This window comes from Chanodichthys erythropterus, chromosome 11 (assembly GCF_024489055.1).
Source record: "Chanodichthys erythropterus isolate Z2021 chromosome 11, ASM2448905v1, whole genome shotgun sequence".
NCBI lineage: Eukaryota > Metazoa > Chordata > Actinopteri > Cypriniformes > Xenocyprididae > Chanodichthys > Chanodichthys erythropterus.
Window position 1 is genome coordinate 52436643 of NC_090231.1, and position 24440 is coordinate 52461082.

Below are 24440 nucleotides of genomic sequence, written 5' to 3' on the forward strand. Positions count from 1 at the left end.
AACTACACATGCTGGTGCACCTGCAACTCCTGTGTTTAAGTCATTAGAGTCCGCATTGATCTCTGGCATGCTGCCATTACATAAACTGACAGAATGTGATCATGTCTAACATGCAGCAGCCATTCAAGACTGAATGTAATGTAATTAGTCACGCTCTCTAAGGCAAGAATTATTACTATTGCTCATACTTAGGATTAGAGATTTGAACAAACTTGTATGTAACTCAACAAGTTTGGGTCAAAAAAAAAAAAAGTGAATTTCAGATTCTTATAGGCGGTACAATGCGAATTTCAGACATACCGCAATCCGATCACTCAAGCCACCTTGGAAGATGGATACAAGATACAACTTGACTGTAAATGCATGTGGTTGTTAGGCCACACTGATACACTTTACTCCTCCCAAATGTATCCACTGTACTTCAGGATACAGAAGATTGGAAGCTTCACAAACCACACATGACCACAACCATAATTGCCTCATTACAGATGCTCAACAGAAATTTTTGTTGTCATCATCATTTTACGATAACTATATATACAGAGCATAGTGCACTCAACTGAAGTGAATGTGCAATTGTAGTGTACTTCAAATCTTAAAAGTATATATATATATATATATATATATATATATATATATATATATATATATATATATATATATATGACATGCAGGAAAAAATTGTAGGCTAAATTGTACGCACAATTAACTATTTCGTTCCCACGGTTTATAAATCATGTGCATGATTTTAAAATGTACTTGAAATAAAAGACCACCTGAGTGTAATAAAGAGAGTAAAGAAAAAGTTCTTCACACTTTTAAAAAGTGCACTTTGTAATAATGTCAAATTAAGGGCCAGATTTACTAACAGCTTGCACCAGCGCAAACCCTCTTTTGGCATTAAAAAATTGTTGTAGGGATTTACTAAAGTCACGCAGTGCAAAATTAGTTGTTTTTGTGGCTGACCTTTTTGCATATGCATTTGTAGGAGTTTCCCTTTCAGACGCAAAATTTACATGAGGAGAGTATTTAAATTAATCAAGCAACACGATTTACTAATGTTTGTGCTAGTCAATTTACTGGTATTCGCACCATTATTTAACACCCCAAAAAAGCATGTCTTAACTGATTTTGTGACATGGCTGCAATCATTGTTACTAGGAGGAGACACCACAGAGAACAAAGAACGCATTGTAGAAGGCAGAAAATATTTTCCACTCATATTAATTTCTTTGGAATGCCAGAGGAAGATGTTATCCGTATATTACATGTAACAAGTTGCGTTTGTGTCGACCTGTACCTGATGAGCATCAGCTCTGCTTATTTGCGACCCAACACTAATTTGCACTGCTCTTGTTAGATTGCATTGGTCATTATGTAAATTATTTGACTGCATCTGTGTTCTTTACCTTGCGCGTCAGCAGTAGATCACGTGAAAAACAGTGCATTTGTGGAATCTCATACTAATTTTCCCCTTTTAGTAAATCTGGCCCTAAATGTTTTACTTAAAAGTACATTTTAAATAATTAAATGTTAAAGGTACAATTTGTGATATTTTTTTTCCGCTAGAGGTTGCTAGAAGCCTATTCAAAACAAAGGCGCAGTTTGATGACGCCAAGTTTTGGAGCGGAAACTTGGTCTCCATCTCAACGGACGGTGCAAAAGAATAGGGATTGGAGTCTGGAAGGACTCATGTTCGTGGATGCGATTATTAACGTTACTGTAGTATGAAGCAGAGCAGGACTGAGTGTTGCGGGAGCTGAACGAGGAGCTGGAGCGATTGATCAACACACGCCTCACGAGCAGCGGGACTTTTATTATGACACAGTCGCCGGCGCCGCTTCCACTTTTCCGGTCATGAGTTTACGGGAGCTGTCCTTGTCGACAGAACCAGCGGCAGATGGTAAACAGTAATTATGTTCCATAAATAAGTAACACAATCCACCATAAAACGTGCAAGAAGTAAATAAGGAACTGCTTGAAGCGAGCTAGTGGTTTGCTGGACGCTAGACACTACTTCCGCATTTGTCCACGGCACTGTTGTCATGTGGTTTCTACGTCATTGACAGGCGACTGCACTGCCCCGTGTCACTGTTTAGAATGGGAATTTTCTCATGATTTACAAGTAGTTGAAAACATTAGAGATACTGTTTGTAATTAGCTGGACAAAATATATAACACTAGCCTAGTGGTTTTTGGATATTTTACTGCAAAAAATTTACATATTGTACCTTTAATCTTTTGCCTGCAGAATATTTTCTGCAATGTGTTATTCAATAACATTACATAAAGAGAATATATTGTACTAAATTGCAACATTTTAATTTCATCGTTACAATTACTCATCATTACAAATGTGGTTCAAAATTCAAATATATATATATTATATATATATATATATATATATATTCAAAATATATTTAAATCCATAAATACAAATTTAATAGAAATGACACAGTATATTTTATTTTTTTTAAATATTTTTTAAATATTTTTTAATCTAATTGCAATTAACATGCAATTACTAATATATCAAACTTAATATACTTTAAATAAACAAATATATTTCTTTCAATAAAAAGTACTCTTTTTAAAAGTATGCTAGGGTGAACTCTTTATTGACTAAGTTACAAACCTGAATACACTATTGGAGAACTCTCCCCATCACCATGATTAGACAAATAAACACAATTAAATTTGTATTTATTTCATAGTATTCCAACACTACTGCTTAAGTCCTTTTTTAAACACCTTTCTATGGAACTATAAGGGTCACAGAATAAAAAAAAAAAAAACATCTTTGTAAACCCAAACATGAGGGGGGTTTGGCCCTTCTGGATTTTCGTCTCTTACTGGGCCACTCATTTACAAGTTTTTGCACTATGGTTGAAACAATCGGTTACTGCCCCAGATTGGCTTCAGAGAGAGCAGGATTATTGCCATCTTCTTGGAGCAGTGATACTTTCCCCGGTGGTACAGTACCGGATCAAACCGTAGTTAGTAATACTGTCATAAAGAGTCTGTTACGTGTTTGGAGAAAGATAAGAGAATATCTTCAGATAAAATCACTCTCCCTCATAATCCTGATCACAAATGACCCATCATTCCCCACTTCTAGATTAAATAGGGTCTTTAATCAATGGAAGAAGTTGGGTATAGGCATACGCACAGTCAAAGACCTTTATCTTGATGGGGTGTTAGCTTCTTTTACACAACTGCAACAAAAATACAACCTTCCAAAATAACTTTTTTTATTATTATTTTTTTTTTAGATTTGTACAAATAAGGAATTACTTGTATACATACAATGTTTCCTTAGATGAGGCCCCACTATCAATATTTGATGATTGTCTCATACAGTTTACGGGAAACAAAAATCAATTCTCTTTCAATAAAGTTCACTCACAATTAAGATATTTTGATGAAATCCGAAAGGTTGTTTTATCCTCCATTGAAAGCAATGAAATTACCACATTCAAGTTCCAGAACAGTCAGTAGCCCCTCACTGCAGAACACTCGAGATCCAGGGGGCAGAGACGGGTAGGTTAAAGAATATGTAAAGTGGGAGGAGTTGGATCCAGATCCAGGGGGTGGTGATGGGTAGGTTTAGATCCACGGGGTGGAGATGGGTAGGTTTAGATCCAGGGGGTGGAGATGGGTAGGTTTAGGGATATGTAAAGTGGGAGGAGTTGGATCCAGATCCAGGGGGTGGAGATGGGTAGGTTTAGGGATATGTAAAGTGGGAGGAGTTGGATCCAGATCCAGGGGGTGGAGATGGTTAGGTTTAGATCCAGTGGAGACGGGTAGGTTAAGGGATATGTAAAGTGGGAGGAGTTGGATCCAGAGGAGATCTAGAGGGTGGAGATGGGTAGGTTTAGATCCAGGGGGTGGAGATGGGTAGGTTTAGATCCAGTGGAGACGGGTAGGTTAAGGGATATGTAAAGTGGGAGGAGTTGGATCCAGAGGAGATCTAGAGGGTGGAGATGGGTAGGTTTAGATCCAGGGGGTGGAGATGGGTAGGTTTAGATCCAGTGGAGACGGGTAGGTTTAAGGATATGTAAAGTGGGAGGAGTTGGATTCAGATCCAGGGAGTGGGGATGGGTAGGTTTAGGTCCAGGGAGTGGAGACGGGTAGGTTAAGGGATATGTAAAGTGGGAGGAGTTGGATCTAGATCCAGAGGGTGGAGATGGGTAGGTTTAAGGATATGTAAAGTGGGAGGAGTTGGATCCAGATCCAGGGGTGGAGATGGGTAGGTTTAAGGATATGTAAAGTGGGAGGAGTTGGATTCAGATCCAGGGAGTGGGGATGGGTAGGATTAGGTCCAGGGAGTGGAGACGGGTAGGTTAAGGGATATGTAAAGTGGGAGGAGTTGGATCTAGATCCAGAGGGTGGAGATGGGTAGGTTTAAGGATATGTAAAGTGGGAGGAGTTGGATTCAGATCCAGGGAGTGGGGATGGGTAGGTTTAGGTCCAGGGAGTGGAGACGGGTAGGTTAAGGGATATGTAAAGTGGGAGGAGTTGGATCTAGATCCAGAGGGTGGAGATGGGTAGGTTTAAGGATATGTAAAGTGGGAGGAGTTGGATCCAGATCCAGGGGTGGGGGATGGGTAGTTTTATATCCAGGGGGTGGAGATGGGTAGGTTTAGGGATATGTAAAGTAGGAGAAGTTGGATCTAGATCCAACCCCTCCCCCTGAATCTTGTGTTCTGCAGTGAGGACCATCTCAGAAAAGTAGTAAAAACATCATTAAAATAGTCAATGTGACTGCAGTGGTTCAATCGTAATGTTATGAAGTGATGAGAATAAAAATAACAACTTTATTCAACAATTTTCCTCTTCCCTGTCAGTCTGTTACGCAGTTGGCACAGTGCTTGCGTTTCCGTTTACGTCCGAATGCCGGCTCATTATTGGCCGGCTCCTAAGTCAGCATCACACTCATGCCTCGTGCTGCTCACGTGAACAGGCATAGGCCAATACAGTCACTGTTCGGACGTAGAACCTGGAAGAGCTGGAACAAAAATAGCATAGCAGAATGACAGGGGAGAGACGAATTTGTTGAATAAAGTCGTTATTTTTGTTTTGTTTTTGCACACAAAAAGTATTTTTGTTGCTTCATAACATTAAGGTTGAACCACTGTAGTCACATTGACTATTTTAATTATGTTTTTATACTTTTCTGGACATTGAACGTGGTCATTTTGTAGCTTTCAATGGAAAAAAACAAAAACAAAAACTCAAATTTCATCAAAATATCTTAATTTGTGTTCTGAAGATGAATGAAGGTCTTACGGGCGTGGAACGACATAAGAGTCAGTAATTAATGATAAAAAATTACATTCTAGGTTAACTAACCCTTTAATGTCACTGTAGCATATATTAAAATGTTGGGGAAGGGGTGTTGGTAAAATTCATGAAAAAAAAAAATCCCCTTTCTAGTTCCTTAGATTATTTGTTTTGTGCGCGTATAAGAAAATGAATCATGGAATCTGTAATTATTTTAAGGCAATACGATGTTTGAATAAAACAAAAAAGGTATGCTAAAGTGTACTTCTTTTTCATAAGGGTATATTTGTACAGAGTGCAAGAATAGTCAATTGAATCCATGTGAGACCCATTTATGTGTGAAACCAAATCAAAAAGCGTTCTGATCGAATAAGAGCCTAAGTGACTAAGTTTAAATAGGCCCATAGAGACTCTTTTGACTTGGGAAGACCACCTAGAAACCACCCAAAATACCCTAGCAACCACTCAGATTTGCTTATCAACTGTATAACCACACCCTCAATGCCCTAACATTGTGGCTGTGAGTTCTGCACGGGAAAGACTGCTTATATTTTCTTCACAAATCATTTTTGTGTTTATGTGTGTGGAATACAAGTAATGAGGAATTCCAATTCAAATTAGGCATACAGTATGTAAACTATTGTCATATATAGGAGTGCAGATGCAGGATAAGGTTCTTTATTTCGTTTAAGTATAACTGGCATTCTCAAGAGTCCAATTAAATCACATGTAACCATAAGTTACTAGAGTGTGACCAATACACCTGGGGTTAATGTAGTCGATGTAAGAATCTCCAGTGGAAAGGCATCACAATAAAGCTCCAAATGTTGCATTGATGCATAATGCAAACTTTCCATATATTTCCTCTAAACATAAGCAAACATTTTGTGGAAAGAGAGAGACTGTAGCTGAATATGTTTGAGGCAACATTGAAAACGTACCCCCTAGTTTTTCTCAGTGATGTGTCAAAGGAAAAAATAGTTTCTTATCCTAATTGTCAGAGCCAGTTTGTCTGCTCTAACTGCCAGTACCAAGACAGCCGGTGATATGTACACCGAGTGCTAGTGCTACCATGACTACAGTAAACATACAAACAAAATATATCACAGTAACCAGTCAGGGCTGAATTTACTAAACTGTTGCATTCGACAGAATCATTAAAAACCTGCATCTTATTCACTAACCACCCGTAATCTAGATTACCCTGGTGCAAAATGCACTGAAATGGCTCTTATGAAACTCTTATGTACATTAGGCTCATTAGGGGCCAAGCACCGAAGGTGCTTAGGCACCTATTGTTATTGTTGGCGTTCCGTACGCTTATTATTATTCTTCCGCTTCTTCTTCCGCTCTTGAAGTCTATGGCAGCCCATAGAACCGCTTGCGGGAAAGTTGTGAAATTTGGCACACAGTTAGAGGACAGTCTGACCTTTGTCCATAGCAAATTTGGAGTCTCTAACTCAATCCCTCTAGCGCCATCAGCTGTCCAAAGTTGCACTTATGTTTATGTTAATAACTTTTGAACCATAAGGGCTAGAAACAAAATTCTTTTTTCCTCTGATTCCTTGGGTCAAGACGAATCGATTGCACCATATGACGTCATTTTCCGTCATGAAAATTTTTCCGCCATTTTGAATTTTCTGAAAAACGTACTTTTTCGAACTCCTCCTAGGCCGTTACTCCAATTTTCACGAAAATTGAACCAGATCATCTTCAGACCATGCCGACAAAATGTTATGGAATTCAAGTTGATTTCTCAAACCGTTTTCGAAAAACACGCAAACTAATTGTACGTAGTGCTTGCGAAAATAGACATAAGGCTGTATCTCCGCAACGCTTTATCGTATTCAGACCAAACTTGGTAACTGTCATCACAAGCATGACCTGAGGCAACATGCAGCGTTTCGGCGCAGCGCCACCTAGTGGTGCGGAGATATGAAAAATGGCTATTTTTACTTATAACTTCTGATGGGTTTGGCCAAAAATCATGAATTTGGTCTCGTTGGATTCGGGGAATCATGCCGAGTCGAATGATATCCAATTTTCCCATATTGGACATTTTGGCCGTCGGCCATTTTAAATTTGGTGCTAAAATGCTGTATTTTACGAACGCATTAGCGTATCGTTATGAAACTCGGTATGGGTCATCAGCACAATGCCCTGAAGGAGCATACCAAGTTTAGGACCAGCGCCACCTTGTGGTCAAAAGTTATAACAAAATTTACAAAAATGCTAATAACTTTTGACTATATTAACCGATTGTAATGAAACTGTTTTCAGTAGATTCCTTGGGTCATGCTGAGAACATAGATATCAAACTTTCCATAGTCAGCTGAACTTCCTGTCCGCCATATTGTTTTTCTTTAAAAACCTACTTTTTCGAACTCCTCCTAGACCGTTGCTCGATTTTCACCAAAATCGAACCGTATCATCTTCAGACCATGCTGACAAAAAGTTATGGATTTCAAGTCGATAAGTCAAACCGTTTTCGTATACCAGAGCAACGAATTTGAGGCATGATGCAAAAATGACTCTTGAAGCTGTATCTCTGCAATGCTTTATCATATTCAGACCAAACTTGGTATGTGTCATCACAAGCATGACCTGAGGCATCATACAATGTTTCAGCACAGCGCCACCTACTGGAGTGGAGATATGAAAAATGGCTCTTTTTGCTTATAACTTCTGATGGGTTTGACCAAAATTCATAAATTTGGTATGGTTCATCAGGACAATGCCCTGAAGGAGCCTGAGAAGTTTCGGACCAGCACCACCTTGTGGTCAAAAGTTATAACAAAATTGACAAAAATGCTAATAACTTTTGATAATATCTACCGATTGTAATGAAACTGGTCTCAATAGATTCCTTGGGTCATGCTGAGAACATAGATATCAAATTTGCCATATTTAGCTGAACTTCCTGTCCGCCATATTGTTTTTCTTTAAAAACCTACTTTTTCAAACTCCTCCTAGACCTTTGCTCCGATTTTCACCAAAATTGAACCGTATCATCTTCAGACCATGCCGACAAAAAGTTATGGATTTCAAGTTGATAAGTTAAACCGTTTTCGTATACCGGAGCAAAGAATTTGAGAGATGATGCAAAAATTACTCTTGAAGCTGTATCTCTACAATGCTTTGACATATTCAGACCAAACTTGGTACGTGTCATCACAAGCATGACCTGAGGCATCATACAGTGTTTCGGCGCAGCGCCACCTACTGGAGTGGAGATATGAAAAATGGCTATTTTTGCTTATAACTTCTGATGGGTTTGACCAAAATTCATTAATTTGGTATGGGTCATCAGGACAATGCCCTGAAGCAGCCTGAGAAGTTTCGGACCAGCGCCACCTCGTGCTCAAAAGTTATAACAAACTTGACAAAAATGCTAATAACTTTTTTTTCTAATTGCTCACTGCTGCTGTTGGTCTGATGCTCACGGCCATGTTGGCTGGCTTCTTGTGCCGTTTTTGTGCTTGGCCCCGTAATTGCTGCTTGCAGCTATATTTATAGATTGCATCTTATTCACTAAAGTTAGGGTTATTAGTCTGGTGCAAACAATGTTGGGCTATTAACAACCACAGAAGGCAGGCAGGTTCATTTGAATTTCATTTAAAAGAGATCTTTGTGTATTTTCTAGCAATCACACCAGAAGTAAGTTATCACATCATAAAAGCATTATAACAGGGACCCCTTTTGCCTTCAGAACTGCCTTAATTTTTCATGGCATAGATTCAACAAGGTGCTGGAAACATTCTTTAGAGATTTTGGTCCATATATTGACATGAGAGAATCACACAGTTACTGCAGATTTGTTGGCTGCACATCCATGATGTGAATCTCCCATTCCACCACATCCATTGGACTGAAATCTGTGTGACTGGAGGATTTGAGTATAGTAAACTCATTGTGTTCATCTACTGCTGTAGTCCATCTGCTTTAGGTCTCTTCTGCAGACCTCGGTTGTAACAGGTGGTTATTTGAGTTACTGTTGCCTTTCTATCAGCTCAAACCAGTCTGGCCATTATCCTCTGATGTCTGACATGAACAAGACATTTTCACCCACAGAACTGCCACTCACAGGATATTTTCTCTTTTTTGGACCATTCTCTGTAAACCCTAGAGATGGCCCCAGTAGATCAGCAGTTTCTGAAATACTCAGACCAGCCCATCTGACACCAACAACCGTGCCACATTCAAAGTCACTTAATGGGTTAGTTCACCCAAAAATGAAAATTCTGTCATTTATTACTCACCCTCATGCTGTTCCACACCCATAAGACCTTCGTTAATCTTCGGAACACAAATTAAGATATTTTAGTTGAAATCCGATGGCTCAGTGAGGCCTTCATAGGGAGCAATGTCACTTCCTCTCTCAAGATCCATAAAGGTACTAAAAACATATTTAAATCAGTTCATGTGAGTACAGTGGTTCAATATTAATATTATAAAGCGACGAGAATATTTTTGGTGCGCCAAAAAAAACAAAATAACGACTTATTTAGTGATGGCCGATTTCAAAACACTGCTTCAGGAAGCATCGGATCATAAATGAATCAGTGTATCGAATCTGCTGTTCGGAACGCCAAAGTCACGTGATTTCAGCCATTGGCAGTTTGACACGCGATCTGAATCATGATTCGATACACTGATTCATTTGTGCTCCGAATCTTCATGAAGCAGTGTTTTGAAATCGGCCATCACTAAATAAGTCGTTATTTTGTTTTCTGGCGCACCAAAAATATTCTCGTCGCTTTATAATATTAATATTGAACCACTGTACTCACATGAACTGATTTAAATATGTTTTTAGTACCTTTATGGATCTTGAGAGAGGAAGTGACATTGCTCCCTATGAAGGCCTCACTAAGCCATCGGATTTCAAATATAATATCTTAATTTGTGTTCAGAAGATTAACGAAGGTCTTACGGTGTGGAACGACATGAGGGTAAGTAATAAATGACAGAATTTTAATTTTTGGGTGAACTAACCCTTTAAATCACCTTTCTTCCCCATTCTGATGCTCAGTTTGAACTTCAGCAGATCGTTTTGACCATGTCTACATGCCTAAATGCATTGAGTTGCATTGAGGCAGATTAGATATTTGCGTTAACAGTCAAGCAGTTGAACAGGTGTACCTAATAAAGTGGCCGGTGAGTGTAGGTTCCTAGGTCTTATTGTGAACAAATCATCTGTAATGTTGCAAGGGAAAAAAATTTTCTTTCATTTTTTTATCAAAATATAAAGACTTGCATGTTAATTCCCTCGCTTCTGAAATGACTCATTTTTGGCCAACTTCGCCCTCTTATTTTCAACCCCTCTCCTCCATTCCATGTTGACTTTAAAACTCAATAAGAGTGATCAAATACTAAAGTTTTTGAGCAATAATATCAGCCAGTGTACAGACATCAAAGGGTTAGTTCACCCAAAAATGACATTTCTGTCACCTACCCTCATGTCGTTCCAAACTCGTTCATCTGCGGAGCACGGATTAAAAATTGTTGAGTTTTTTTATTTTTTTATCTCCCATAGAAAGCAACAAAATTGCCACATTCAAGGTCCAGAGTAGTAGTAAAGACTAATAGTCCATGTGACAAGAATACTTTTTGTGCACAAAAACAAAACAAAAATAACGACTTTATTCCCCAGTCAGTCTCCAACAAACGTTATTTTTGTTTTGTTTTTGTGCACAAAAAGTTTTCTCGTCGCTTCATAACATTAAGGTTGAACCACTGTAGTCACGTTGACTATTTTAACAATGTCTTTACTACTTCTCTGGATCTTGAATGTGGTAATTTTGTTGCTTTCTGTGGGAGATAAAAAAAAAAATCTTAATTTGTCTTCCAAAGATGAATAAAGGTCTTGCGGGTTAGGAACGACATGAGGGTGAGTAATTAATGACAGAAATTTCATTTTTGGGTGAACTAACCCTTTAATTGAACCAGTACTCACTACCAAAGCAAGGTCATAAACAAATCACAGCATCAAGTTTCAGCTAGTATGAACTGACTTGGCCTCACCCCACATCAATAGCAGCAGGGTGAGTGATGGCACACATCCACCAGCCCAATTATTTAAAGACCTGCTGCCTTCAGGATCTCAACCAGTTAAAATACTTTTAATGCAATGGGCCAAATGAACAAACTACACAGTTAATGCAAATGTGAAATATAATTAAGCCATAATTCTAACATGAGAACTGAGTAATGAAACTAACTCAATTAATGCTCATAAGCCAGGGCTCAAACTCAACCAGTAAAATGGAAAATGTACGCTTCATTTAGCAACTAATGATCTTCTATAATCTTCCTTATTATCATTAAATGCTTGGTCCTCCAAAGTGGAAAAACTGCTAGTTCTTTGAATCCCTTCAAAAAAACTATAAAGTCACAGCCACCACATATTTATCTTATCGAACTTTGCACCACACTTAAAGGGATAGTTCACACAAAATAAGTTATTTTGAACAGTGTTGGTAACCAAACAGTTGCTGGTCCCCACTGACATCCATTTTCATACTTTGGAAGTCAATAGGGAACTGTTTGTTTACCAGCATTCTTTAAAATATCTTACTCATAATAACTCATATAGGTTTAGAAAAACTTGAGTAAGGTGAGTAAATGATGACTTTTTGGTGAACTATCCCTTAAATGCAAGTCATTTCAAGACCTTGAATATCAGAAAAGGAAACATTATATGTTCCTATGGGGAAAGATTTACAGAAGGAAAATGCATTGTCTCTTAAATGGACTTTCCAAGTACTTCCTTGGGAAAGGAGTGTCCCGTTCCGATACACCATGACCTCTCTAAGAGCACTCAAATAATGTGCCTGATTTCCTTTTCCACTGGCCCTATCGAGTGCAGCACAATGGACAAGCACTGAATGGATTTCTGCCTGTCAAATCACTGGGCATATATGCTTCGTAAAAGTACTTACTGTACCTCCTAATGAAGAGGTATTTGATTAAATGGATATATGACTCAACTGGGAAGCAGCATTGAACATTATATTGGACTAAATGATTCAAACACAGTTAAATATTTTCCCTCCCATCTTTTTATGTAACAGGATTGGACAGATGGTGTCCAGATAACAGCAGTCTTACATCACATCGCACCAGACTACTGCTTTCATCACCAGATAGAAGAGTATAAATAATACAAAGCCATTAGGTCCAAAGATGGCAATACATGAGCATTGATTAAACTATAAGATGGGAACCCTTCAGCAATGTTCACAAGAGAATATTACAGTACAGCTTACTGTATACTGCCCAGAATATACTGTATACTGCCTGGTATTTTAGTTTTGTAAAACAGGGTGTTTTTTAAATGTCATGTCTTAAATATTATAGACAACTAACTACAATATTTATTGGCCAAAACATATTTTTGTATGTTACTAATTTTCATTTTTGGTATTCATGTCTTTTTTTTTTTACTGTTAAAATCTTGCTAAAAAGTCTAAAAAAAGTGTTTTAATGGCAACTTACCCCATATACTGTACTGACATGCCCCACTACAAAAGGTGTGTTGGACTGTACAATAACTGCATTTATTTTTTCCCTTTGAGAGTTTAAGGTGCTTGACTTTTCAAAAATAAACATACCCTAAATATTCACTTAAGTAAGTTTAACAACTAGCCTTGGTCTTCCTTACACATAACTAGTAAGAGTATTAGTTTATTACTATTCTATACATGGCCCCTTTTTCTAGGTGATTACTATTACTACACAAATTAAGATATTTTTGTTGAAATCCGATGGCTCAGTGAGGCCTGAGGCAAGATCCATTAATGCACTAAAAACATATTTAAATCGGTTCATGTTAGTACAGTGGTTCAATATTAATATTATAAAGCGACGAGAATATATTTGGTGACGCGTTATGAATCTTTTGTGTCGAATCATGATTTGGATCTGCTTGTCAAACCGCCAAACTGCTGAAATCACACAACTTTGGCACTCCGAACCGCTGATTTGACACGCTGATTCATTATGCTCCGAAGCTTCATGAAGCAGTGTTTTGAAATCGGCCATCACTATATAAGTCGTTTTTTGTTTTTTTTGCCGCACCAAAAATATTCTCGTCGCTTTATAATATTAATATTGAACCACTGTACTCACATGAACTGATTTAAATATGTTTTTAGTACCTTTATGGATCTTCAGTGACATTGCTGGCAATGGAGGCATCACTGAGCCATCGGATTTCAACAAAAATATCTTAATTTGTGTTCAGAAGATGAATGAAGGTCTTACGGGTGTGGAACGGCATGAGGGTGAGTAATTAATTACATTATTTTCATTTTTGGGTGAACTAACCCTTTAATATTATAAAGCGACAGGAATACCAAAAAAACAAAATAACGACTTTTCAACAATATCTAGTGATGGCCGATTTCAAAACACTGCTTCGAAGCTTTACAAATCTTTTGTTTTGAATCAGTGGTTTGGAGCCCCAAAGTCACGTGATTTCAGTAAATGAGGCTTTGTTTACATGATCCGAACCACTGATTCAAAACAAAAGATTTGTAAAGCTTCTTTTGAAATCGTCTGTCACTAGATATTGTTGAAAAGTTGTTATTTTGTTGTTTTTTGCCGCACAAAAAGTATTCTCGTCGCTTTATAATATTAAGGTTGAACCACTGTACTCACATGTTTTAAATGTTTCAAACCATTTTAAATATGTTTTGAGTACCTTTCTGGGTCTTGAGAGGTTCGGTGACATTGCTGGCAATAGAGGCCTCACTGAGCCATCATATTTCATCAAAAATATTTGATGAAATCTGTGAAATTTGTGTTCTGAAGATGAACGAATGTCTTATGGGTGTGGAACGACATGAGGGTGAGTAATACATGACATAATTTTCATTTTTGGGTGAACTAACCCTTTAAGTATGTAATTTCATTATAACTTCTATGTTTGGTGTTATATTTGGTGAACTAAAATATACTTTAAAGTCATTTCTATTGAAACATCTATGTCATGTATTTAGATTTTGATTAACTACACCTTTGTGATGATAGGCTACGTTTAAAATATATTAACATTAAATGTAATAATGAATATCTGGAGTTCAAACTATAATCAAGTACTTTGTCAACACATCAAAATAAGTGTACTTTACTTTAAAGCACGACAAACGATTAAAACATGATGACATTTATTACACTTTTTAAAAGTGTACTGAACTGTTTCTTTAAGTATACATAAGTGGCCTTTTATTTCATTAATATATCCATGTTTTATAAAAAAAAAAAATATATACTTTTAAGATTTAAAGTACACTACAAGTGCACTTTCAATATTCCGTTCTGCGCACGTTCAGCTGACCAGCCGATATGACCCAAAATCCAGGCAGCTCCGTAAGGTTTGAAACATAGCCACAAAACTAAGTAGCTGCTCTGTGTCGACACAGCAGAGGAAAGTGTGAGAAAGCAGGAGAAACTCCTCCCTTCGCCGTGCTGCACTGGGACAGACTGCAGTACATACTGTATTGTAGAGCAGAGGCGGAGTTTCACCTCAGCACCGAAACCAGCTGAAAATTCAGGTGCCCGCAGTCAGTCAGTCAGTCAACTCATATCAGTAATGCACACAGGATTACTGCAGGGACCTTTCACTTCACACTACAGGATTTAAACTAGCTAAAGAAAGAGTGAAAACAATATCAAGATATAAGAGCGAAGGCGCTTATGGTGTTATGTATGTAGTGTAGTGTACATCTTTACCGGTGTGTTTTCGTGCGTCGTCTGTCGCTTCTTCTTCTCCGTCCAGCAGTTTTACGCCGAAATTCAGCAGGAGTCAATGGGAATTTCTGATCCTCAGTAAACTATTTCACCGGACACTGAAAGAAAAAGAGGATTACCAGTCATTTATTGTTTATGCGGTGAGTAGATGCGTCTCATGTCTTGTCAGTACATTTTGTTTTGGTTAAACTTTTCTACGCCATGTTTCATTCGTTACTGCGCATGTGGCGGAAATGCACCTGAATCAGGTAGACGCGCCTCAACGTTTCACTACAAAACTAGCATTGCAACTTACTTTAGCCTACTGTCTACATTTACAGCCTTTACGTGACTTTTTTATTTTCTTATTTTTATAAATGTTTCACGTTTTACAAACACGTTTTACACTACGTGTGTGTATAGCAATGTTAATATTTTCAATATAAGCACAATTTGATGTCACTACTGCTGAATCCGCTTTGATACATACTATACAATACTAGGTACAAAACAAAGCTGAATTCATGAAATACATTTATGAAACTCATCAGCAGTGTTTGTGCTTTTTGTCTTGCTTACATTGAAATTGTACTTTAATGTCTTAAATAAAGACTGTTAAATATTAGAAATACAGATAGAGGTATTTAAAGGTGTTTGAGATCAAATTCATGTGGTAAACCTACATTAGTTCAAAAATAATTTTCTTAATCAGTTTGTTTGGCTTGATTTCTGCTAAAAAATATCTAAACATCCTTAAAACAAGGGGAAAAAACAAGATATTAGACTTGTGTAGAGAATTTACCTTGAGTAAAATTCACTGAAAAAGAAATTCACTGAATTTATATATTTTTGTGCTTAGATCAACACAACTATTTTTTCTTACACAATTTTGCTTCTCAAAAATCTAAACTTTTTAAATAAAAAAATTAAGGATGCTTTGATTTTATTGGAAGTCAATACATGCATGCTGATTAGGAAAATTAATTCTTGCAATGTAAATGAAAATGACTGGTAAGTTGAAATTTTGAATATTAATGGAGTAAAAATAAGTGATTGAAATTGAATATTATCAGGTCACATTTTGAGGATTTTTTTTTTTTTTTTTTTTTTTTTTTCTAGAGGTAGAAGTTGTAGTAGAGGTATTGCATCTTGGGATGCAATGAAATGTTATTCATTTGTTTCTTTGCCACAAACATTACAGCTGATTAAATTGGCTCTGCACACCTGCCAAAATACTCTTCTCATTAAAGTTTGCTGCTCATGCATTTCATTTAAACCCCATGCGAGTGCAGAAGTTCAGCATTTATACACAGGAGGATAGTCAGGTTTTCTTTGGCTCATTTAGTAAGACAAGAAAATTCTCCATATATGGTTGACTTTTCTCTGATCCCTCAGAATGTTAAATGCCATTAGTATTTCAAATATCTTAATTTGTGTTAAGTCTTAGCATGGCGACTACTTTGTCCAAGTTAACAAATTATGGATATTTGTAGTGACCCAAAAATTTTGAGACTTGAGTATTGTGAGACTGAGCAACATTTCTTTAGTTTCTAGCATGCTCATATTTGCTCTACGAGACGGCATGCGGCAGAACCGGCTGTCTTTCACTGTGGCCCGTCTCACCTGAACGGCCCTGTCTCCTAACGGCTCATTCAGATCTGTATAAATCACTGACTTCAGATCAGTTCACAGCTGTTCCCTGTTAAGGTGTTTCCTGGCGGAAATGAGTGGAATTGCTTAGGGAGGAGTTTCGTGGAAAGCTAGTTTTGCAGATCAAGTTTGATGATTTTACATTTAGCCTGAGTACTGTAGCTCAGTGCACTCATAGTTTTTGCATAGGCGTGTGCATTTGTCTTTTGAAACATATGACCGTTTGTGCAAGCTTAATGATGTCACCTTTATGAATCATACAGGAAGGACAACATTGCCAGTTGGACATTGTTGTGGACTGTCTTATTTTGACACATACACATCTACATCTTTGAAGGGTTAGTTTTTTTTTAATGATCTCTTTATGAATGTTTTGAACCCTCGGTTTTGGGTGAATAGACTTTCAATTGAGGGACATTGAAATAATTTGTTCGAAGATGATGGAAATTCTTATGGGTTTGGAACGACATAAGGGTGAGTAAATGATGACAGAATTTTCATTTTTGAGTTAACTAACACTTTAAGGTGATAATAAGTGAGATTGAAAAGTCATTTATTCATTATTATGAGAGTTTATCTTTTCCTCAAATTATTTAATGTAAAATATTTTCCACCTATTTCAACTTAAGTTACTGCCTTCAATTTTTAAGTGTAATCAAATTGTCTGTACAGGTAATTTCAACTTGAATTATATTAAACTGACTTAAAAAATCGAGTTGAACCTCGTATAACCTATATAAAAAAGTTGAAATTGTTTAAATTACTTAGAGTTATAGTTATAATGTAACAACATATGTTGCCATGATGACTTATGTATAGAAGCTTGTTTCTGCCATGAAATAATACTGACTTTTTTTCTCGCAATTGCGAGATATAAAGTAAGAATTGCGTGATATAAAGTCAGAATTGTGAGATATAAACTCGCAATTGCGTGTTATAATATCCACTTTGAGGGAAAAAAGACTGATGTTTTTTCTCAGAATTGTGTGATTAAAAACTCACAACTGCAAGAAAAATGTCTCGCAATTCTGACTATATCACGCAATTCTGACTTTATATCTCGCAATTCTGACTTTATATCTCGCAATTCTGACTTTATATCACGCAATTCTGACTTTATATCTCGCAATTCTGACTTTATATCACGCAATTCTGACTTTATATCTCGCAATTCTGACTTTATATCTCGCAATTCTGACTTTATATCACGCAATTCTGACTTTATATCACGCAATTCTGACTTTATATCACGCAATTCTGACTTTATATCTCGCAATTCTGACTTTATCACGCAATTCTGACTTTATATCTCGCAATTCTGACTTTATATCTCGCAATTCTGACTTTATATCTCGCAATTCTGACTTTATATCTCGCAATTCTGACTTTATATCACGCAATTCTGACTTTATATCACGCAATTCTGACTTTATAACTCGTAGTTGCAAGTTTACAGTAAATCTCGCAATTCTGAGAAACAAAGTAAGAATTGTGAGATTAAAAAGTCGCAATTACTTTTTTAATTTTTTTATTTAGTGGCAGAAACAAGCTTCCATACTTATGGGTAAATGTACCCAAGTAGAAGTTTTTGCTGATCTCATTGAATCAAAATAGACCCCATCTCAGCATAGCAGCCAGCTGCTTCATTTGTTATTGTTTACAAGGAATCCTCCTCTGAATATCTGGAAGTGTCTGACTAAGCACACCACTAATAATGCATGAAGCCACTGAAGCTGAATAAATGTTTTAAACCTTGTTGGAGGAAACCATTTTTCAGTTGGAAAATGAAAGGAAAGCGAGTTGGTGGCCGCATTGTGAATTTGACGTTTATTGGCAAGCCATAGGGGAAGCGAGGAAATGTTTAGGAAGTCGAGCAGCTAGGCTTAAGAGGATATTGTACTTCAGTCACTGATAAAAGTTAATGTCTATATAAATCTGTTTTTGTTTGTTCTGGAGTTTTGTCACCTCCATATGAACATATTGTGTATTTAATGGCTGTGACCTGCCCGGTGTCTCTGGACTCGAAGTGCTGACCGTGTGCTGGAACGCAATGCATGACCAACAGGAAGCCCACACAGGAAACGGCCGCAGCATTGTTGCTTGAAGCCAAAGCATCCTTCTCCATTCCTCCGGGATTTCTGCCGCTCCCTCAGTGTTGTTTCAGGGTTTCGGGAGCGTGTCATGTTTCGCCTTAGCAGTGTGTCCCACCAGGGCAAAACTGGTCTTTTTGTGTAGCAATTGTTGTGGGTTTACTGTCAGGAGAGGATGTTATTCTTCACAGAGTGACAATGTTTTTAGTGCTGTGGCGTGTGGCCGTCCCAGATTCCTCACAGTGGTTATTTGTCCATTTTCAATATGACTTGTGCTGTTGTACTTTGTCTTTCCCAAGTGTTTCTGACCTCTGCTTGCTAAATGAGACTCCTGTCATTTTTTGGGCTAGGTTTAATTTATGTGTAATTTATTAGGGCTGGGTGTGTTGTAGTAATAACTTGTTTTCATGACTGATTTATTCAAACATACATTAAATATTGAAGAACAGGTTCAGTAAAAATTAGAGCTGTCGATTTAATTAGTTAATTAGATAATTAATGCGTTAATTAATTACGGGGAAAAAATAACACGTTAAAATGATTTACGCACTTGCCCCACCCCAGACCTACGTAGGTTATCCGACATTTCATAAAGTTGACTGAACTCACTGCGTGATGGAGCCTATAGAATGCAGTTAGAATGTCCCTTAACTTCAAGATATGGGGGAGAACTCGGAGAAACGGGCATTTTTTGTCATATGTTATCGATAAGCTATTGCAATAGCAAGCGTAATATCAGCACAAGTGCAAATGTGATGCTGATTTTATACTACAGTTCAGTAAAGTTTATATTGTGTTATTTTAGACACTATATTATCTGTTTTGCTTAATTTTGCCAATGAAAATATAAAGGCAAAGCAGAACTGTTTGTCTCTGCGCAACAGAGTGGCATTTCATTTCTGAATCCATGTTTTGAATGAATCAGGTGAACCAATGATTCAATGGACCATTCATAAAAAGAACCATTTACTTCACTCCTGAATGAATCAGCTGTTTAAATGAATCAAATGAATGAATGAACGAACGAATTACTCAATGACTTAAAGGGGTACTTCACCCCTGGAAAGATGAATGTGTATTTAAAATTGGTCATTTATGTAGTAGAAATGTGAAATTATTTTTGAATTTGGAGCTTTCTAGACTGAGAAAAGGCAGAAAATGTATTTTTGACTAATGTGGATGAAAGACAACAACTCCCAGAATGCACTTGTTTTGCTGCCCTTGCGAGGCCACGCCCAAACCACGCCTATCGGTTACAGGCGGCATTACCAGGAAAATTCAAACAAATAAATCGTGAGTTAGTTCATACATTTACAGCGAAATGGTGCTAAATTGCTTTGTACCTGGATGTACACCCAAAACCAGGAAAGGACAAGTAAGTTTCCATAATTTTCCGATTAAGTTAAAGATTTGGAGCGATGTAAACAGTGGCTGCGGGCCATCAAACACCCGAAGTTTGGAGATGACACCGTTATAGAAAACCTAAAAAAACGCAGAATATGTAGTCTCCATTTCAAGCACGAGGACTACGAACCAAATATCCTTGCAATGAAGAGAACCATTCTGAAGGACACCGCAATACCATCTATATTCACTTTCCCAGAGGACGAACAGCCTGGCCTGATCTATGTCCGTGAGTAACCTCAAACGTGCATATGTATGGCGTGGTGAAAAAATGCGGAACTGCTATTACTGGCTGTAGTTTTGCGTCATCGGAGGCTTTTTTACAGAACAAAAATGCATAAATCTCTCATCTCGGGCTGATATGAAGGGGGAAAGCACGCTAATTCGAAAATACTAGTGATATTCTACTAATACAAAGCTTAATGCTAAATCCTGAAGTAACCCTTTAATCATTAATACATTTACTGCCACCTACTGGCAGTTTGTTTATTATTATTAAAAAAAAACAACAACATTAAAGGTATAGTTCATTCAAAAATGAAAATTCAGTCATCATTTACTCAACCTCGTGGTCCAAAAATTGATGTGTAATAAATTGAATGCTAAATCAAATAAAATATTTCTTTCCGAATATTTCTTTCTGATGCTTTACACAATAATGACTTAGATTAATTAATCGCCACATCATGTAATTAATTAGATTAAACATTTTAATTGCCTGACAGCCCTAGTAAAAATATAACGATATATTTTTTTAAAAATACTCTTCTCTAGAGTTATTTTTTCTAACTGTCGAGTTTATGAATATTGAATGGCTTTTCTGAGGTAAATGTAATTCGTTACTTTACTAGTTACTTGAAAAGAAATCTGATTACTTGTAATGCGTTTTACCGCAGTCGAAAATCTGATTGAGCGATTACATAAGACATGAGACATTTCAGTAAGTTGTGCTGTTTCTTTCAACATACCTTCTGATTTTCATTCATGTCTATAACTAGTAGTAAAGAGGAGGTGATGATTGTTCACAGCTTCAACTATCTGTCACACCATGTTAGAGCGGCAAAACTTAATTTATCGTTTGAATTTCATAATTGACAGAATATGAGACTTGCTTCATATCAAAAGTAGCAAAGCACAAAGCTTATTGTTATTTTTTGGATGGGAGGTGTGCTACAAATAATGTTTGGTGAAAGACTGGGATTTAAGAATCCATATTGGTTCATCAGAATGAGAGTCCGTTAGAATCGAGAAATCAATATTTTCAAGCAAGCCCTAAAATTTATAGATGTAAAAAAAAAAAAAATCATTGTTTGTTTCATTGCATAACTATCCATCTGTCATTTTCTGCATGTGCTTCTTATACAAATTATTTTCAGACTCCTCCCTCAGTTAGATATTTTTATCATGCTTGCATTGCAACATGTTACATTTCAATCAAATGCATCATTACATTGCTGTTTGGGAGCCAGATTGCTGTTGATGTGCATGTGACACAAGAATGTGGGGTTCATTAGTATCTATTTCACAACATTAATTTATATTTGTCATACATATCCACTTCTTTCAAGGATAGGAGATCCGTAAATAGCATGATATTTTGTTGATATACTTCAATACTTCAGTACAAATAAGTATAATATGTGACACAATTTAGCCACATTTCTTTGTTAGGTCAAATCATCATGAGTTACATGGAAAGATTGAGTAGGAGTTGAAAAATTAGTCAATGAATTTAAAAAAAAAAAGGAGAAAAGGTCATTACACTTTTGAACTTTTCAAAGGGCAGTCATATAGAAATCCATTTTCTTATTTTAAACGAACATTAATATTTTATCAATGTAAATGTTTTATATTATGCATTGAGCAGTGTTACGAATGGTGTCGTGAAACGATCCTTTGAGTGATTTACACCCGCAGGCGCTTCATTATTCTGTGAATCTCCACTCAGTCAATCTGTGGAGGGATCTTTACTTTAGCATAGGAAAGATATTAAACCTTTTGTGATTAGACAGTTCATCAAAGCCTTGAATTTTAAACATTACAGCACCTTGAGCTCCATATTCAGATAAATTACAATCTTAGTGCTGTACTCATGGTAGGTAATTAATAATAGGTAGGTAATATAAAACTAATGGATAATATAAGTGAAAGTAAAAATAATAAATGTCTCTTTCTCCCAATTTAATGCGAGTAAGGAGATGAAATTGTGTGGTGGATGGTATTGTATACTTTGAGATGAGGACTATTACTTTGGTTGAACATACAAAAAAAAAAAATATTTTGAGAAATATCTTATGGGTGTTTTTTTTGTTTATTTTTTTCGTCCATTCAGTGGAAGTCAGTGGTAACCAAAAATAGATTTTTTGAAATATATATTTTTTGTGTGTGTTCCACAGAACATGTTTTGAATGACTCTTCAAGACCAAGAATAATCAGGATTTTACTTCCCGTATATTCTTAGCACAAAAATGTCTGTTTAAGTGAGTCATTGTAAATTAGGAAGCTGTTCAAAGGTGTAATGAGAGCACAGGAAATTATGTCATCTGCAGTTCAAAAATTTCAGCTCTTTATAGAAAGGGTGGGAGAATATCCTCATTAGGTAAAAAGTGGAAGAGTCACATGGCATGACTGAAACCAGACTGTCATCATTACTGTCTGTTTTGAAACGTCTGGTTTAGGAGCCATGATGTTCTGGTGCCTAGATATGGCTAGGACCTTCTTGTGCTTGCAGTCTAAACAAGAATATGGTATTTGTTTGGTCGGAAATCTTAGCACTCTTCTCCTTAACAAGCTGTGTAATGGAGTGCTGCAGGGATGATGCATTTTCGTAGACCAAAACAAACGAGTTCCATCGCCCTGAAGTCATTGGGGGTTTTTTTAATGGGTTTTTGGTTAAATGCCTCAAAGTCTGTGGTGAACACAAGCTCAAGATATGTTCATGTTTTATTCTACATCATAAAATACACTAGTAGCACCCCATTGTGTGTGTTTTTTTTTTTTTTTTTCCCAAGCTTTTACTTGTCTTGAAAGTGGCGGTTGATAACAAGTGGCTAAATGGGATTCTTAGGGGACATTAAAGGGTTAGTTCACCCAAAAATAAAAATAATGTCAATAATTACTCACCTTCATGTTGTTCTACATCTGTAAGACCTTCATTCATCTTCAGAACACAAATTAAGATATTTTTGATGAAATCCGATGGCTCAGTGAGGCCTCTATTGCCAGAAATGTCACTGAACCTTTTCAATAATATCTAGTGATGGGCGATTTTAAAACACTGCTTCGAAGCTTTATGAGTCTTTTGATTCGGATCAGTGGTTTGGAGTTCCAAATTCATGTGATTTCAGTTAATGAGGTTTTGAAACAAAAGATTCGTAAAGCTTCGAATCAGTGTTTTGAAATCGCCCATCACTACTAGATATTTTTGAAGAGTCGTTTCATTTTTTTTGGTGCACAAAAAGTATTCTCGTCACTTTATGATATAAAGGTTGAACCACTGTACTCGCATGAACTGTTTTAAATATGTTTTGAGTACCTTTCTGGATCTTTTCTGGAAATTCAGTGACATTGCTGGCAATGAACATGAACTGATTTAAATATGTTTTTAGTGCATTAATGGATCTTGAGAGAGGAAATGTCATTGCTGGCTATACAGGCCTCACTGAGCCATCGGATTTCATTAAAAATATCTTAATTTGTGTTCCGAAGATGAGTGAAGGTCTTATGACATTAGGGTGAGTAATAAATGACATCATTTTCATTTTTGGGTGAACTAACCCTTTAAACATCACCACATTTATGCATTTACATTTATGCATATAGAAGATGCTTTTATCCAAAGTGATCACCCTAAACATGTAAACTCATCTACTGACTAGTTTGCTTTCACGTCCTATTGGGTTTTTGTCAAGTTTTGGTTTGTTAACTTCTGGTTTGGCCTATAAAAATACATCATCATTGCCAAGATCTATTTGATTCATATCTATTACACAAACGGAGCAAGGGTGCCAAAGTTTAATGGTTGGGGTTTGTGGTTTGTCAAAATCCACAACCTTGAGTAAGTTTGAGCAATAGTAATAGTGAGGTTTAGCTTAGCACTGATAAAGTGATCATCAGCAAGATAACAAACCGATCTTGCAGAGTTTTTAGCTCTCTCTTTATAATGCACTGTACAGTAGGCACTGGGCAGTGTGGATGCTGTAGCTTTCAAATGGCAGGTATTTTTGTCATTCACCTCAATTTTTTTTTTTCTTTCTCTTTGCTACCTCACCCTCGCTCTTG

The 24440-nt window shown here is 36.7% G+C and overlaps 1 protein-coding gene across 3 annotated transcripts in view; it reads left to right on the top strand.

Moving 5' to 3' along the window:
- Positions 1-14784: 14784 nt before the first annotated feature.
- Positions 14785-24440, top strand: part of LOC137030049 (inactive ubiquitin carboxyl-terminal hydrolase 53) — a 63503-nt gene continuing 53847 nt past the window's right edge. For 2 of the 3 annotated variants that reach the window (XM_067400013.1, XM_067400015.1), the window contains exon 1: positions 14786-15176. The gene's annotated coding sequence lies outside the window, so the exon portion shown is untranslated. Of the gene's footprint in view, positions 15177-24440 lie in introns of all 3 variants that reach the window. The other variant, XM_067400016.1, reaches the window with a different exon arrangement.